This window comes from Macaca mulatta, chromosome 14, assembly GCF_049350105.2.
Source record: "Macaca mulatta isolate MMU2019108-1 chromosome 14, T2T-MMU8v2.0, whole genome shotgun sequence".
Classification (NCBI taxonomy): domain Eukaryota; kingdom Metazoa; phylum Chordata; class Mammalia; order Primates; family Cercopithecidae; genus Macaca; species Macaca mulatta.
In genome coordinates this window covers 59,686,744-59,704,243 of record NC_133419.1, presented here as the reverse complement: position 1 = coordinate 59,704,243, position 17,500 = coordinate 59,686,744, and positions in this window count along the sequence as shown.

Here is a 17,500-nt window from a genome sequence, read left to right as displayed (position 1 = left end):
TCTTCTCACCACAAGGGGAAACATGGGAGTGAATACTTCTCTTTCCTCTCCTCTTTTCCCCCCTTTGCTTGCTTTTCCATATGGCAAGAAGGATCATTAATACAATTGAAGAGATTGTTGGGAGCAATGGCTGCAATGGTATGAAACATGCTATGCTCTACCTGTCTGTTTCACTGCCTGCCTCATGGTATGTAAAGATGGCAGTGGACTCTTTTGCTTTATACTTGAATACCACAACCCCACCTGCAAAAAAGCCCATAATTTGCCTTCCAGGGAGAGAAAACTAGAAGATAGCCATTCTCTCTCTTGCATTTTATGTTCTGCTGCGGGCTTTGTTTATGGGGTCCTATAGTCCTCCGTGCAGATGACTGGCAAATTATACTTGGAACCTAATTTTCCAGGTCAAATCTCCTCATGGGTAAGGGAAGGGAGTAGGAAGAAATCTCAAGATCTAGAATTAAGGGAAGGGAATTGAGGGTCTCTTGTTTGTCCCCTGGTCCCATTTGTATTTTCCAGCCACGAATAACCAGACAATTCTGGACATAGAAGTTACTGGGTTCTAATTGTTATGATTTTGACACCTATTTAATTCCTTGGGGGCATTTGCTACTGCTAAGAGTATAAATGGGCTAGTGAGAAATCTGCATTTTTAATCTCCAGCAGCACTCCTGAGCTTCTTCCTCTCAAAAACATACCCTGTCTCCTCCAGGTAGAGAAGGATCTAATTCTAGAATGGGAGATCTGTTCCCCTAATCCTACACAGAAAATGACACTAAAAATTATTAAAAGGAAAAAATGAGCACTCACTGCAGAGGTATCAATTTTGTGTATTAATTGATTACAATATTTCTTATCACAAATAATTATTGAGGGTGTATATTGTGTTGAAAAATGACAGGTACTTGGTAATGAGAAGTACATGGAAGACATAAGAATCCTTCCTCCCTGAAGCCTACAATCTAGCACGAAAGATATACACAGCACAAGTAATATCACAAATTTAACTAGAATTGCAATCATTCCAATTCAGGATGTTGGACTGCAAACATCGTTACCCACTAAATTGCTAAAGAAATATAAAAATAAAAATAATGCAATAACAATACTAGAATATTAGCAAATATACTTGGATTGCATCATATACTTTGAGAAACTTTTGGAATTCATAAATCAGATTAGATTGGATTTATAGAAAAACTGGAATGCAGAAACCTGCAAACCAATGTGTAGGTATGTATATGTGGAGGGTAGGAACTATTAAGGGAAGAGGAATTGGAAAAGTTAAAGCTTGATGCAGGACTGGGAACTGTTCTCATTAAGAGATTCAGGGTGCAAACCTCATCATTACACAATACATCCCTGTATCAAACCTGCATATGTAACCCCTGAATCTATTTTTAAAAATTTAAAATTTTAAGAGATCCAAGGGATACTCCAAGTTTAAAATCAATAAAATTATAACAGTAATTGAAAGCAATTAATTAGTGCATTGATTAGTTTATTATTCTTCTACCTCCAGAGCAATTGGGTCAGTTTAGTATGAAACCTGGCTCCCTATAAAATGAAAGAGGCGACTTTATATCTTCAAACCCTGTAATTGCAGTGGGGCAGATGTAATCAGAGGCAATTACAAGGTAACTTTTGTTCTCCAAGTTACAAATAGAGAAAAGGTATGGAGAGGCAGCTCCACAGGTCAGCAAACTATACCAGATTATCTCTGATTGCAGATATAAAAGCTTCACTGCTTCAGCAAAAGACGAGGGAATGCAGCTCATCTTTCATTTTCCTTTTGACAGCCTGAGGGGGATTCTGTCTGTTAGTAAATCCCTGCACAAAGACCTACAAAGTCCTACAACTGGGACACAAGAGCAATGACCTTAACAGGCTCTGAGAAAATTCACAGCAACGACCCAACCATTTAATTCTTATCTATGAACAAGTAAGAGTAAGAATCAACAAATAATTGAGAAAAACTAGTATCATGTGAAGAAAGGACCTGCCTGAACAAGCTGAAAAACTCATCCCTTACAGAAAAGAGTAAATGCAAGAAAAAAGTAATTTATAATATGCATAATAATATTTTAGAAAAGTCCTAATTTATGCATTTTGAGGTAGCAGAAAAGTAAAGCAATCTAAGTCATCATAAAAGACAAGAAAAGGTTAATCTAAAGGGTTAACACTAGCATTTAGCTGAATGGCTGCACCATGTAAATGTTGAAATATTTTCACAATATTGATAAATATCTAGCATAGGTGATAAAGGCAAACAGAAGGCACATATAAATAACATTAGGAATGAACTAAGTAGACACAGACACAGTAGAAAATAAAACATAATAAGAAAATAAGATAAACAAATTTCTGATAGTAAATTTAATGAGAAAAAATAAAGATTTTTAAACAAACATAAACAGCAAACCCTTACAAAAGGAAATTCTAAAAGATATACTTCAGGCAGAGGAATACATATCCCACCTGGAAGATCTGAGATGAAAAACGTTTACATTTTAGGCTACAGGTTGGTCTGTTGCAACGAAGATTCCCAAAAATATAGTGGTTCAATCAAAACACAAGCTTATTTCTGTCTCAGGTTGAAGTCAGGGTTGGTGGCCCAGACAGTGTCAGCAACACACCTTGTCCATATTATTGTTCTGCCATCTTCAACTCTCATTTCTGTCTTGTGATCCAGGAACGCTGCCTTAAATCCCACCATCATATCCACTTTGCAAGCATCAGCAAGTAATACAAACGGAAAGAGACAGCAAAAAACTACTTGTTATAGCCTACCGAAACGAAACTTAGAACTGTCTCGGGTCAAGAAAGTTTATTCCAATACATATGATAGACCACAGCCTGAGTTTCTCTAGAATACCTCACCAGACCTGGTAAGTCGAAGTCCCACACCTGGAATCAAGCTGATGAGAATGTGTAATTCCTCTTGCAATGAGAACAGTTCACTCCCTAATTCATTCATGTGCACCAACCCAATTAAAAGCATAATACTCAGTTTCACAGACAGAAAATTATTTTACTGAGAGTAGAATTTACAAAGAAAGAAGAAAGTAGAAAGACCTAATTCCACCCCTGCTACCAATATGAAATCCCAAGATAGGATATTCTCATCACCTGAGCATCTTCCCTCAAAATAGCAATGACTTTACTTCTTCCAGGACTAAACAAAATGTGTTACCATTTAGGAACAAAAAAAGTTAAGCCAGAACTTAGGGCTACATCTAACACACAGTATGCAATACACCAGTTGTGACAGTCCTCTTGTAAGTTCTTACCCAGTTCCTATTAACAGAAATGAAAGATCTAATTGACATCACTCTATATCCACAGTTTCAGAAAGAGAAACTGAAACTCATTTTAAGTGGCATAACTCCTTTTTTATTTATTTATCTCTTAAAGCTGTATTTACCAACACCAAAGTCTAGCACATTTTGTGGTTATTGGATGCTAATAATTACATGGCTGCATTCATTTTGTTAAATTAACACTTATAAAAAAAAATACACACACACACACACACACACACACACACACACACACACTCACTCAGTACTTGGTCTTATTTCCTCTTTACCCAAAGTAAAAATATAAATAAATTTAAAATTACAAGTATACCTTTTAAAAAAGAAATCATACACACACATATATATACACACATATACATACGTATGTATGTGTATATATATGTGTGTGTGTATGTGTGTGTTCCTTGATAATAGGAATCCTATTTTGTTATTCCTAGGATGCATTATACTACCTTCCCCATTTGTTTTTGTTTTAAATAAATAACACCTATATTACAGTGAAAGGTGTTTTCTCACACTGTGGCCTTCTCAGCTGTTTTGCAGAGACCCCATTAATACACAGGGGGATTCCAATGATCTGGGGCTGCCAGCACAAACTTAGAGGTTTGGAAGACACTCTAAACCTAAAACCAAGCAAAGGGTGAGACTTTCCATTGCCATTCCAGTGAATGTTGCATGGTCTATCACTGGGTAATAGCAGGAAAGATGACATCCAGAGCTGTCATCCATTTCTACTGTCCTCAAGTCTCTCTGACACAGGAGTAGGAAAATGTTGTAATCAGGAACAAAAGAAAGAATGTAAAAGCTATTCACAAATTCAGGTATCCAGACACATCCCAATAAGCTGTGAAGCCAAGTGCCTCTGGATATTCTTTGCTGTCATATAACTGACACTAGAAGGAGTACTCACTGTGAAAATTACCCCAACCATATAATCTGAGACTACGTCTCAAAAAAAAAAAAAAAAAAAAAAGAATATCTGGATCAGGCAGACAGTGTACTCAATCTCATGGGCATGAACCAGGAGCACTGCAAGGGCTTTGGGTGCAGTGGAGGAGGCCAGAACCAGGTCGATGGCAGCTAACATGGACAAGAAGAGGTACATAGGTTGGTGCAAGGATGGGTCTGTCCCGATGATGAAGAGAATGGTAACATTGCCCACTAGAGCAAGGAGGTAAAGGATGCCCAGGGTCAGTGCAATCCAGTGCTGGCTTTCCTCTAAACCTAGAATTCCTATCGGGAAAAAAGAAGGCTGGGGTAGCCTCCAGCTGGAATTGCTAAGGGCCATTATCAATGACTTGAGGAGGAAAGAGAAAAAAGAAACCAAAGTCATGATTTCTGCATTTCTGGTACATTATCACATTGTCCAGGTCACGTTGTCTATCATCTTCATGGGAGGAATAAAGTGATTAAAACTGCAACCAAAGGGTATCTAACTTTATAGTTAGATACAAGAAAGAAAACCTTTGGTGGAGATAATTTTTTTACAGGTGAGATATCCACATGTCTGAATTAGAATAAGTCTAGTTTTGTTTAGAGATAAGAGTAAACATACACTGTTTTTGGAGAGATGCATAAGCTTTAACCATTCAGTTGCTTATGTTTTGAAACTGTCAACTTCAAAGGTTCTCTTTATTAACCTCTTGGCATTACTGAACACTGTAAATTAAACTGCTGTTTTTGAAATTAGCTTCCCTCAGTTTTCATGGCATGGCACTCTAGAGTTGTTTCTCCTATAGCCTCCGTCCCACCATTTTCTCCATCTCATTATGTTGTTGATTCCAGGGATCCATCCTTTCCTCTTTTCCCTATTCAGTACGTGATCTCTGTATTGGCTTCATCCACTTTCATGGTTTTAACTATCTACTTTTATTTCTTTCGAATCTATGTTTCTAAGTCAAATATCTTTCTGAAACACAAATCATTCTTTCCGTTTGCTTCCTGAATAGCTACACTATAGCCTCAACATATTCAAGACAAATTAATTGATCTATCTTTCTTAAATCTGTTCTACCTACCTTTGGCAATATTTTTATGGATTACATCACTATCCGTCTACCAAATCCAATCTAGAAACTTGGAAACTGTCTTTACTTATTTTTATCTCTCATCCCTTTTCCCTATTTGCCAATTCCTGTTAACTGTATTTTTAACACAAAACTATTACATCCACTCCTGTTCTCAACCCCTGATGTCAAACATCCAACTTCTCTCACCTGTACTGTTTCATTACATCTCTCTGCCTTTTCTGTAAACATCTTCCCAATTCACTCTCAACCTTTAAGTCAGGTTTTTCCTAAAATGAGGTATCATCATCTCATGTCTATGGCTAAAATCCTTCAGTGAATCTATTACATGGAATAAAATCATACTCTTCAGACTGCATTAAAGGTTTTCAAGGGTTATCTATTGTGTATTACTTTGGTCTTACAGTTAACATATTTCTACATGTATGTTTTACTAAACCATTCCAACATTCTTGGAGTTATATGACTAAACTATCCTATTTTACATATGTCTTTTGTGTAGTCTTTCTTCCATGTCCTTTATCTGAATTGGTCTTCCTCACTCTTGAAAATTTAGAGTCTACTCTCTTCTGCTGCTCAAAAGGACTCATTGGCGGTGTTAGGTCAAGACTGTTTATGTCAGGAGCACTGTATGTCATGATCCTTCTTTGTTCACCCATAACTTTCTGACTTATCTCCATCATAGAAATCCTGTCAGCATCTTAATGGCTTGTTTTAAAGAACTGTATCTCATTACATTTCAAGATTATAAGCTAGCATGGATGCTTCACAACACAGTGTGATAAATACAAGCTTTGAGGGCAAAGTTTGTTGAAATTCTGTCCATTTCATATTCTGGGAATAAAATCTTGCTAGGCTTTTGAAACTCTCTAAGTCTTAATTTCCTTATTTCATAGTAAAATAAATAATATTAATCTTACATACTTACTACAAATTTTAACTAATGTATGTAAAGTCTTGATATATAGGTTACTTTATAAAGTATAGTCTATAAATTATAGTTATCTTTTTTAACATTACTAATAAAAGATGACTATGAGATCTTAGTCATCTTTTATTAAGTTGATGCAAAAGTAATTGTGATTTTTGCCACTGAAAGTAATGGCAAATATTAATAGCAATATTTTTTTAATTTATTTATTATTATTATACTTTAAGTTGTAGGGTACATGTGCATAACGTGCAGGTTTGTTACATATGTATACTTGTGCCATGTTGCTGTGCTGCACCCATCAACTCGTCATTTACATCAGGTATAACTCCCAATGCAATCCCTCCCCCCTCCCCCCTCCCCATGATAGGCCCTGGTGTGTGATGTTCCCCTTCCTGAGTCCGAGTGATCTCATTGTTCAGTTCCCACCTATGAGTGAGAACATGCGGTGTTTGGTTTTCTGTTCTTGTGATAGTTTGCTAAGAATGATGGATTCCAGCTGCATCCAAGTCCCTACAAAGGACTCAAACTCATCCTTTTTTATGGCTGCATAGTATTCCATGGTGTATATGTGCCACATTTTCTTCATCCAGTCTGTCACTGATGGACATTTGGGTTGATTCCAAGTCTTTGCTATTGTGAATAGTGCTGCAATAAACATGCGTGTGCATGTGTCTTTATAGCAGCATAATTTATAATCCTTTGGGTATATCCCCAGTAATGGGATGGCTGGGTCATATGGTACATCTAGTTCTAGATCCTTGAGGAATCGCAATACTGTTTTCCATAATGGTTGAACTAGTTTACAATCCCACCAACAGTGTAAAAGTGTTCCTATTTCTCCACATCCTCTCCAGCACCTGTTGTTTCCTGACTTTTTAATGATTGCCATTCTAACTGGTGTGAGATGGTATCTCATTGTGGTTTTGATTTGCATTTCTCTGATGGCCAGTGATGATGAGCATTTTTTCATGTGTCTGTTGGCTGTATGAATGTCTTCTTTTGAGAAATGTCTGTTCATATCCTTTGCCCACTTTTGGATGGGGTTGTTTGTTTTTTTCTTGTAAATTTGTTTGAGTTCTTTGTAGGTTCTGGATATTAGCCCTTTGTCAGATGAGTAGATTGCAAAAATTTTCTCCCATTCTGTAGGTTGCCTGTTCACTCTGATGGTAGTGTCTTTTGCTGTGCAGAAGCTCTTTAGTTTAATGAGATCCCATTTGTCAATTTTGGCTTTTGCTGCCGTTGCTTTTGGTGTTTTAGACATGAAATCTTTGCCCATGCCTATGTCCTGAATGGTACTACCTAGGTTTTCCTCTAGGATTTTTATGGTATTAGGTCTAACATTTAAGTCTCTAATCCATCTTGAATTAATTTTCGTATAAGGAGTAAGGAAAGGATCCAGTTTCGGCTTTCTACTTATGGCTAGCCAATTTTCCCAGCACCATTTATTAAATAGGGAATCCTTTCCCCATTTCTTGTTTCTCTCAGGTTTGTCAAAGATCAGATGGCTGTAGATGTGTGGTATTATTTCTGAGGACTCTGTTCTGTTCCATTGGTCTATATCTCTGTTTTGGTACCAGTACCATGCTGTTTTGGTTACTGTAGCCTTGTAGTATAGTTTGAAGTCAGGTAGCGTGATGCCTCCAGCTTTGTTCTTTTGACTTAGGATTGTCTTGGAGATGCGGGCTCTTTTTTGGTTCCATATGAACTTTAAAGCAGTTTTTTCCAATTCTGTGAAGAAACTCATTGGTAGCTTGATGGGGATGGCATTGAATCTATAAATTACCTTGGGCAGTATGGCCATTTTCACGATATTGATTCTTCCTATCCATGAGCATGGTATGTTCTTCCATTTGTTTGTGTCCTCTTTTATTTCACTGAGCAGTGGTTTGTAGTTCTCCTTGAAGAGGTCCTTTACATCCCTTGTAAGTTGGATTCCTAGGTATTTGATTCTCTTTGAAGCAATTGTGAATGGAAGTTCATTCCTGATTTGGCTCTCTGTTTGTCTGTTACTGATGTATAAGAATGCTTGTGATTTTTGCACATTAATTTTGTATCCTGAGACTTTGCTGAAGTTGCTTATCAGCTTAAGGAGATTTTGGGCTGAGACAATGGGGTTTTCTAAATATACAATCATGTCATCTGCAAACAGGGACAGTTTGACTTCTTCTTTTCCTAACTGAATACCCTTGATTTCTTTCTCTTGCCTAATTGCCCTAGCCAGAACTTCCAACGCTATGTTGAATAGGAGTGTTGAGAGAGGGCATCCCTGTCTTGTGCCAGTTTTCAAAGGGAATTTTTCCAGTTTTTGCCCATTCAGTATGATATTGGCTGTGGGTTTGTCATAAATAGCTCTTATGATTTTGAGGTACCGAATTTATTGAGCGTGTTTAGCATGAAGGGCTGTTGAATTTTGTCAACAGCCTTTTCTGCATCAATTGAGATAATCATGTGGTTTTTGTCTTTGGCTCTGTTTATATGCTGGATTATGTTTATTGATTTGCAAATGTTGAACCAGCCTTGCATCCCAGGGATGAAGCCCACTTGATCATGGTGGATAAGCTTTTTGATGTGTTGCTGAATCCGGTTTGCCAGTATTTTATTGAGGATTTTTGCATCGATGTTCATCAGGGATATTGGTCTAAAATTCTCTTTTTTTGTTGTGTCCTTGCCAGGCTTTGGTATCAGGATGATATTGGCCTCATAAAATGAGTTAGGGAGGATTCCCTCTTTTTCTATTGATTGGAATAGTTTCAGAAGGAATGGTACCAACTCCTCCTTGTACCTCTGGTAGAATTCAGCTGTGAATCCATCTGGTCCTGGACTTTTTTTGGTTGGTAGGCTATTAATTGTTGCCTCAATTTCAGAGCCTGCTATTGGTCTATTCAGGGATTCAACTTCTTCCTGGTTTAGTCTTGGAAGAGTGTAAGTGTCCAGGAAATTATCCATTTCTTCTAGATTTTCCAGTTTATTTGCGTAGAGGTGTTTATAGTATTCTCTGATGGTAGTTTGTATTTCTGTGGGGTCGGTGGTGATATCCCCTTTATCATTTTTAATTGCGTCGATTTGATTCTTCTCTCTTTTCTTCTTTATTAGTCTGGCTAGTGGTCTGTCAATTTTGTTGATCTTTTCAAAAAACCAACTCCTGGATTCATTGATTTTTTGGAGGGTTTTTTGTGTCTCTATCTCCTTCAGTTCTGCTCTGATCTTAGTTATTTCTTGCCTTCTGCTAGCTTTCGAATGTGTTTGCTCTTGCTTCTCTAGTTCTTTTAATTGCGATGTTAGAGTGTCAATTTTAGATCTTTCCTGGTTTCTCTTGTGGGCATTTAGTGCTATAAATTTCCCTCTACACACTGCTTTAAATGTGTCCCAGAGATTCTGGTATGTTGCATCTTTGTTCTCATTGGTTTCAAAGAACATCTTTATTTCTGCCTTCATTTCGTTATGTACCCAGTAGTCATTCAGGAGCAGGTTGTTCAGTTTCCATGTAGTTGAGCGGTTTTGATTGAGTTTCTTAGTCCTGAGTTCTAGTTTGATTGCACTGTGGTCTGAGATACAGTTTGTTATAATTTCTGTTCTTGTACATTTGCTGAGGAGTGCTTTACTTCCAATTACGTGGTCAATTTTGGAGTAAGTATGATGTGGTGCTGAGAAGAATGTATATTCTGTTGATTTGGGGTGGAGAGTTCTATAGATGTCTATTAGGTCTGCTTGCTGCAGAGATGAGTTCAATTCCTGGATAGCCTTGTTAACTTTCTGTCTCGTTGATCTGTCTAATGTTGACAGTGGAGTGTTGAAGTCTCCCATTATTATTGTATGGGAGTCTAAGTCTCTTTGTAAGTCTCTAAGGACTTGCTTTATGAATCTGGGTACTCCTGTATCGGGTGCATATATATTTAGGATAGTTAGCTCTTCCTGTTGAATTGATCCCTTTACCATTATGTAATGGCCTTCTTTGTCTCTTTTGATCTTTGATGGTTTAAAGTCTGTTTTATCAGAGACTAGTATTGCAACCCCTGCTTTTTTTTGTTCTCCATTTGCTTGGTAAATCTTCCTCCATCCCTTTATTTTGAGCCTATGTATGTCTCTGCATGTGAGATGGGTCTCCTGAATACAGCAGACTGATGGGTCTTGACTCTTTATCCAGTTTGCCAGTCTGTGTCTTTTAATTGGAGCATTTAGTCCATTTACATTTAAGGTTAATATTGTTATGTGTGAACTTGATCCTGCCATTATGATATTAACTGGTTATTTTGCTTGTTAGTTGGTGCAGTTTCTTCCTAGCCTCAATGGTCTTTACATTTTGGCATGTTTTTGCAATGGCTGGTACCGGTTGTTCCTTTCCATGTTTAGTGCTTCCTTCAGGGTCTCTTGTAAGGCAGGCCTAGTGGTGACAAAATCTCTAAGCATTTGCTTATCTGTAAAGGATTTTATTTCTCCTTCACTTATGAAATTTAGTTTGGCTGGATATGAAATTCTGGTTTTAAAATTCTTTTCTTTAAGAATGTTGAATATTGGCCCCCACTCTCTTCTGGCTTGTAGAGTTTCTGCTGAGAGATCTGCTGTTAGTCTGATGGGCTTCCCTTTGTGGGTAACCTGACCTTTCTCTCTGGCTGCCCTTAAGATTTTTTCCTTCATTTCAACTTTGGTGAATCTGGCAATTATGTGTCTTGGAGTTGCTCTTCTCGAGGAGTATCTTTGTGGTGTTCTCTGTATTTCCTGGATTTGAATGTTGGCCTGCCCTACTAGGTTGGGGAAGTTCTCCTGGATGATATCCTGAAGAGTGTTTTCCAACTTGGTTCCATTTTCCCCCTCACTTTCAGGCACCCCAATCAGACGTAGATTTGGTCTTTTTACATAATCCCATACTTCTTGCAGGCTTTGTTCATTTCTTTTTCTTCTTTTTTCTTTTGGTTTCTCTTCATTTCATTTCATTCATTTCTCTTCTCGCTTCATTTCATTCAATCCTCAGTCGCTGATACTCTTTCTTCCAGTTGATCGAGTCGGTTACTGAAGCTTGTGCATTTGTCACGTATTTCTCGTGTCATGGTTTTCATCTCTTTCATTTCGTTTATGACCTTCTCTGCATTAATTACTCTAGCCATCAATTCTTCCACTTTTTTTTCAAGATTTTTAGTTTCTTTGCGCTGGGTACGTAATTCCTCCTTTAGCTCTGAGAAATTTGATGGACTGAAGCCTTCTTCTCTCATCTCGTCAAAGTCATTCTCCGTCCAGCTTTGATCCGTTGCTGGCGATGAGCTGCGCTCCTTTGCCGGGGGAGATGCGCTCTTATTTTTTGAATTTCCAGCTTTTCTGCCCTGCTTTTTCCCCATCTTTGTGGTTTTATCTGCCTCTCGTCTTTGATGATGGTGATGTACTGATGGGGTTTTGGTGTAGGTGTCCTTCCTGTTTGATAGTTTTCCTTCTAACAGTCAGGACCCTCAGCTGTAGGTCTGTTGGAGATTGCTTGAGGTCCACTCCAGACCCTGTTTGCCTGGGTATCAGCAGCAGAGGCTGCAGAAGATAGAATATTTCTGAACAGCGAGTGTACCTGTCTGATTCTTGCTTTGGAAGCTTCCTCTCAGGGGTGTACTCCTCCCTGTGAGGTGTGGGGTGTCAGACTGCCCCTAGTGGGGGATGTCTCCCAGTTAGGCTACTCAGGGGTCAGGGACCCACTTGAGCAGGGAGTCTGTCCCTTCTCAGATCTCAACCTCCGTGTTGGGAGATCCACTGCTCTCTTCAAAGCTATCAGACAGAGTCGTTTGCGTCTGCAGAGGTGTCTGCTGCGTTTGTTTAGTTTACTGTGCCCTGTCCCCAGAGGTGGAGTCTACAGAGACAGGCAGGTTTCCTTGAGCTGCTGTGAGCTCCACCCAGTTCAAGCTTCCCAGCAGCTTTGTTTACCTACTTAAGCCTCAGCAATGGCGGGCGCCCCTCCCCCAGCCTCGCTGCTGCCTTGCCGGTAGATCACAGACTGCTTCGCTAGCAATGAGGGAGGCTCCCTGGGTGTGGGACCCTCCCGGCCAGGTGTGGGATATGATCTCCTGGTGTGCCTGTTTGCTTAAAGCGCAGTATTGGGGTGAGAGTTACCCGATTTTCCAGGTGTTGTGTCTCAGTTCCCCTGGCTAGGAAAAGGGACTCCCTTCCCCCTTGCGCTTCCCAGGTGAGGCAATGCCTCGCCCTGCTTCAGCTCTCACTGGTCGGGCTGCAGCAGCTGACCAGCACCAATCGTCCGGCACTCCCCAGTGAGATGAACCCAGTACCTCAGTTGAAAATGCAGAAATCACCGGTCTTCTGTGTCGCTCGCGCTGGGAGTTGGAGACTGGAGCTGCTCCTATTCGGCCATCTTCACCGAACTCTCAATAGCAATATTTTTAATGTTTAAAAAAGAAAACTATAGTTCTTTCTTTTCTTCTTTGTCTTCTTGACTCTGCTTCTCTGTTTCAAACTTTTGATATGTTTACCTCTCATCATGATGTTATAACAATTCAGTGTCTCTGACACCCCATGTTAACATGAACTATTGAATGAACAGCTGTCTGTTTAACTTTCTCCATGGGATCCACCCCTCAAGTATTAAAATAAAAAACTTGCAATTGATTATATTTGTGTCTGTATGTTTATCTTAAAAGACAGATGTAGTCTGAAACAACTATATTTTTCTTTGTTGGGGTGGTGGTTCATGTACATGTACATGTGAAGATTTCTTAAAGTCTAGAATGACTCAGTTCTTGTGGATTATGCATCTGCAGATCACTCAGTGTGTCTTTTTTAATGAATAAATAATGTTTGGGAATTATCACCCCAAACTCCCAGTATAACAGTTATAAATTCTGAAATTCCAGGTGGGCATATATCTCCCAGCCTTTGTCTTTCTTCAAGAGTCAACTTAAAATAATAATGACATTTTTATTGAGACTTCCAGGGGAATCTCACACTCTTACAAAAAAAAAATCACCTTTCAGTGCTTAATATTCCACATACTGAGAAAGTTAATTCTCTTTCTTAGATACTCCCCTTCTGTTACAAGCATCAGCTCATTTCTCATTTTATATCTGAGAAGTTGGAGAACAGGTATGTGTTTGTGGAAGGCACCCATGGCTTTAATAGAAGCAGTGTGAATAAAGCAGTGAGACTGAAACTGTACTACAGAAGGTGAAGCAGAGGAGCAGAGACACAAGCCTGAATATAATCTGCTTCTTTTTTATGCTGCATGGCTTGTAAGACTAGAGCAAAAGCCTACATCTGCTTATTAAGTGCTAATTATTAAAGTAAGTAAGAGATCACTCTGTGATTCTTAGAAGAAAAGCTGAAGACACTTTATTCCCAAGAACCTAAAAGTGAAGCTCTATTTAGTTCTCTAACCAGAAAGCAGGGGACAATTAGCAAAGAGCTGATGCTGTTGAACGAATACTTATTTACCCACATTCAATCTAAGCAACCTATCTTCTGTGAAGTTGTGCTTGAATTCTGTAAGACAGCATAATGTGTCCCCTTTTCTTTCCTTTTGTGATGTCTTTACCACTTTGTCATTGCATTTACGACTTTGCACTTTAAAAAACAGAGACTATGCCTTGCTTATTGCAGCAACCCCAGGGCAAGCTCCAGAAGCACCTAGAATCCAGTCTGTAATCAGTAATGTTGGCTGAATAAATATTTATATGATTACATTAAATAATAAATAAATAAGTGCATGAGTGTCTTAAAAGGCTGAAGATCGTGAAAGTTTGATAAGGCAGAGACTGAATTTAAGTAAAGGAATAATGTAGCAGACACTGGGTTGCCATTTGAGGAGATTACTGATTGAGTGTCAATAGTCCTCACCTTAAGTGATGCTCTGGGTGCTTCATGGCAGAAAGATCCCCACTGATTCATCACTATCCTACATTCAAAGAAGTGATAAAGAAATCCTAGGTGTGTCAGAAATCAGGGGATTCCTGTGGTCACTGGTAGTCACTTCTGCTCCTAGCAGGCAGGGAGGCCTCTATGGGATGTGACTTGTCTCTCTCTCTCTTTAATTTCCTTATCAGCAGTGACCTGGACTCTAGGATAGTTGGGAGGAAAGGAGGCAAGGACTTAGGCAGAAAAAGAGCAGTGGAGGGCGCAGAAATAGTGGGTCCGTGATAATGACCTCATAAGAGAGGAAGATACAGAAATCAAGCACTAAGAGGCAGAGCTTAACTGCACAAATTGGAGACACATAGATAATCAATATAGTAAGCCTGGCAAAGGGCACTGTCCTTCTGGTCTCTGGGTTGTCTTTGAGGATGTGCCCTTTAAAGTGTTGGGTCAGCCTGGAGGGAGACTCACAACACAGAGAGAACTAGGAAAGGGAGAAAATTCCCAGACTCAGGAAGGTTCTGTTATAACCCTTCCTGCTCATCTCCAGGAACACGCTGAGTCCTCTGTTCAGCCTCCACAATGGTCTTCTGCCTTAGCTTATGCATAACAATGATGAAGAGGATTTTCTATTCAGAAGGGCTGCACAGCAGTCTCAATGCCAGAGAGGGAGAAGGAGAGGACATCAAATGCATCCCTCGAGGTCTGTACAGCTAAAGTTTCCCAAAGATGTGACACATGAATACTAGCTTTGGCAAGACATGGGTAAACTGTATCTACATGCATGATATTTGATGGCGAGGATGCCACCTAGGACCACGCTAAATGGTCCTGTGAATGCCTCAGGCTAATCATGAAGGCTTAAAGAGATTGGTAGGCACCTGTAGGCACACAAGTTAACTAGCAGCAATGAGTCCTCCCCTAATCTCTCTCTGTCTGTATTCTTTCTTATCTTTCTTTTTTCCCCACTGTCATAGAGTCCAGGCCACTGTTAAGAAGGAGATTAAGGATAGAGAAATAGGTCACATTTCATAGAAGAGCCTCCCTGCCCACTAGCATCTAAATGGTAGAAACTAGGAGAGGCTTCATTTTGAGAAATCAGGCCTGGAGAGAACAACTACTCTAACTCAGGGGGAAATAAAGACTACAAAGAAGTGTCAGACCAGAGGTATTAGGAAACTCAGAGCCACATTAGCCAAGCCAAAAAATAACCCCTGTCACAAGGACAATGAGAAGGGTAGGAGTCAGCTGGCTATAGTCTTCCCCCACCATGAGCCCCAAAACTGACCTCATTTTTCACACCTGAATTCCTGTACACCAGGGATCACTGTTTCCATCATCATCACCCCGAAAGGAAAGGTCATTCTTGATACCTTCCCAAGGCAGTGATGGTGACTGTGAGCAAGGCACTGGGCAGGCAGGCTGTTATTACCAACTGGCAGGTCCCAGAGGTCTCACAGACCCACCTGGGCAAAGCCAAAAGTAGCCCCTAGACTGACTAGAGGAACACAGAGCTAAAGTTACACCCCACAGGGATGAGTGCTTGGACAGAGAGGCCAAGCAGGAAGAGTGCTCCTACACCTAACCAGGTGGCCCATATCTGTTCAGCATTGTTCATTACTCCTAAGCCTATACATGCTGATGGTGATAGGAAAACTTGTGCAGTGAGCTGGGAAATTTCACATTGTTCTGTGAGCTCAGACTTCTCATTCTCACAGAACAATCTTAGACCCCAGGAAATTCTTTAGTGAATGCTGTGGTTCAATGTGCTATTCCTCCAGGTGAAGGGAGTGTTGGCTTCTGGAAGTTGATAACTAACTTACTCTCCTTTAGCTAAAGAAAGCAGCCTCGCCCAAGGTTACCTTTCCTTCCCCAAGCAGCTCATAGCCAATGACTGATGATATAAGAATATAAAGTCCTGGCCCCCTTTCTCCATCATAAACAACACTGAGAAGTCATTCTAGCTCATGAGGTCCCATTTGTTTAGCTAAGGCACCTGAGACAACTTGATCATAGTTTCATTTCTTCTTCAGCCCCATTTCACTCCTCTCACTCCATGACAGTCATTGTTACCATGTATATGTCACAATAAACTTCTTGCATGCAAATCTCTGCTTCAGAGTCTGTTTCTGGAGAAGCCAACCTTAGACAAATGCTGCCTGCCTCAGGCGAGTTGAGCACTTTACTTCTCCTCTATAGGACGGTGACAAACCCAAGGGCCTCAACCCCATTGCCATGGTACATGTGGGACAAATGAGGCTCCTCCAACAGTCCATCTGAGGAAGTTCCCAATGAGATAGGCTAAGGCCTCCTTTATCATATTTTCCCATCATAAATAGACCCTTCTCTTATTTCCATCTCTGATTGAAGCAGCTTCCCACTTCACCTAGTGTCCAATTATCCTTGGGAACAATGCCTCAAGTGCACAGTCCTTCCATTCATCCAGTCAACAAGTATCTCATTCACAGCTTGTGAGGCACCCTATTTATCCATTCATTCAATAAACATTAAATATATAGTAATTCTATGTACTCTACTAGATGTTGGAAAAAAACAAACGATATGATAAAATGGTTCTCATGGATCTTGGGATGATATAGGTTAAGTACATGATCATAGAATTAATTACAATTATAAGTGTTATATATTAAAACTATAATGTTTTAAAAGCATATAATGAAAGGACCTCTCCAGTATGGGGAGTTCAGGAAATCCCTCTCCAATTTAAGTTAGTGACCAGAAGACTTGGGTCTTAAAGTGGCTTAATTTAAGTTAGTGACCAGAAGACTTGGGTCTTAAAGACCTGGGTTAAAGTGAAGGGCGATATGGAGATAGGCTCCGTGCACAAAACATGAGCAGAAGAAAAGGGACTCCGGTATTTTCAAAGATCTGAAAGAATTTTTAAAATTGGAGACTCAGGACTCAGGACTGAGCCTGGAGTGTAAGCAGGAGCCCGAACATACTGGGTTTTTTGGGCCATGTTTAAGGGCCAAGGAAATCCATGAAAGATTTTAAGCAGAGGATTGAGATATCATCAAAATCTCATCAACAAAATGACATCTTACGAAAATGGAGAGGCCAAGGCTAAGCATAGATGGCAGGAGATCTTTGAGGAAGAAAATTCAGTGATCTCTACAGAGGTTCAAGGATGTGTAATGAGAATGGGTAGATGAGGTAGGTATCTTTGGGAATAAAGAAATTGAGAATATGAAAAGATAGACTGTTCAATGGATTAGCCACATAAATACTGATGTCTCCCTCCAGGGTCATGGGTGGCAAAAAAAAAAAAAACAGAGAAGATTTTGACCATGTCATCATTTGATGAAGGCAAGTAGAGGAGAGATAACAGTAACCAGGAGTGGTAGAGGATGATATGAATGAATGGCATG